The sequence below is a fragment of the Capricornis sumatraensis genome, chromosome X (genome assembly GCF_032405125.1).
Source record: "Capricornis sumatraensis isolate serow.1 chromosome X, serow.2, whole genome shotgun sequence".
Taxonomy (NCBI): domain Eukaryota; kingdom Metazoa; phylum Chordata; class Mammalia; order Artiodactyla; family Bovidae; genus Capricornis; species Capricornis sumatraensis.
In genome coordinates, this window is record NC_091092.1 from 134263130 (window position 1) to 134264681 (window position 1552).

Below are 1552 nucleotides of genomic sequence, written 5' to 3' on the forward strand. Positions count from 1 at the left end.
CGACTGAACTGAACTGAACTGAACTGAACTGAACTGACAATGCAAATAAAATGTGTTCTTAAAACTCAAGACTATCTCAGGGCAGTTTCAGCTCTAACAATAGGAGCTGAGAGGTCTTCTATACCAGGAGAGACTTTTTAGTTTTCAGGAAAAACAGTAACATTTAAACCTTAAAGAAATCAGGATGCACTGAATAAATGCTATAAAATATTGTAGTTTAACAACTGAAATCATAAATGGCTTTATCTAAACAAATCCCTCAGTGTGAAGATCACACAACCAAAGTGATTTGTGAGAAATGCATAACTGCATGAAATTAAAGCTTCATGAATGTATGTCATCTGCCATGACTTACTAGTTTTCCAAGCATCTTTGGGGGCACTGTAACATGCATTTTGTCATTTTATTTTCTTCTTATCAACATAGTTAGATACTTTCATGAACTAATCATTCATGAAAATAGTCTGTCTTCTCCTAATGAAACTAATTGAGTGTATTAACTATATCAAAATTTCTACCACATATTTTTTAAAACTCAAAAATAATTTCTTAAAATTGAATGCACCTAATTTCAGGGTTGAAAGATGTGTATCTTTACTTTAAAATGGTGGGAAAATTTACCAGAAAGAGCAACCTACCAAATAATTCACACTATAGAAGCACACACAGAGTCCTATTTTTTAATACCTAAAGCAGTCAAGAAGGCAAATAAAAAATGGCAAGTTGTATGTAATCTTAAGTTTTCTTTTGGTAAACTTTAAAAATATTCTGTGAATCCTATTCATGATATTATTTTTTTTAATGTTCAAAACTATAAGAAATATGGAACACTTCTCTGGATTTGTGTGTCATCCTTGCACAGAGGCCATACTAATCTCTGTATCACTCGAGTTTTAGTATATGTGCTATTGAAGCTTCTAGCACTGTAACATTACTTTGATTGTGCACAACCATCTTGGTTATAACAGAGCATCTGAAGGCACAATGAGTACAAATAGCTGCTTTATCTCCTAAAAGATAAGCTTTTTTAATTTTCAGATATGACACATTGAGCCTTGTCACTTGGTGTAAGTTGGCACTTCTGCGTATAGGAGATTCTGCCACTGTGACAAGTGCATGGTAGCAGCACACAACCTCCTGAGATTGGCAAGGTCAGCTGAGGATTGGACTTACTTGCCATCAACTGCTGTAATCGCAAAATAGATGGATATTGTTAATTCTTGTGTGATATTGACTCCATGCACCTAAAATAGGCTTTAAAGACTTAGTATGGTTTGATGCTCTATTTACCTTTTAAATGATTTTTGTTATTTAGGTTTATGTGCATAAACACATCATCATCCATCCAGCCTTCACAGCCTTAAGGGTGGGCACACCAGCCCTTAGATGCTGCCTGAGAACCTCAGAAAAAGCTCGTGAACATGTAACATGGTTCTCAGAAAGCCTTGCCTCTGTGCTTGCTAGAGTGCACACTCTGAAATGGACTGTGAGAAATATCTGATTCAGCAGGATTATTCATTGTCCCCCTGGGAACTTGGATCCTCTTAATTTG

The 1552-nt window shown here is 35.4% G+C and overlaps 1 non-coding gene across 1 annotated transcript; it reads right to left on the reverse strand.

Annotated features, from left to right (window-relative positions):
- Positions 1-816: 816 nt before the first annotated feature.
- Positions 817-924, reverse strand: LOC138072058 (U6 spliceosomal RNA). The gene has a single exon (XR_011144212.1). It is a non-coding gene; the product is annotated as a U6 spliceosomal RNA (small nuclear RNA).
- Positions 925-1552: the final 628 nt, after the last annotated feature.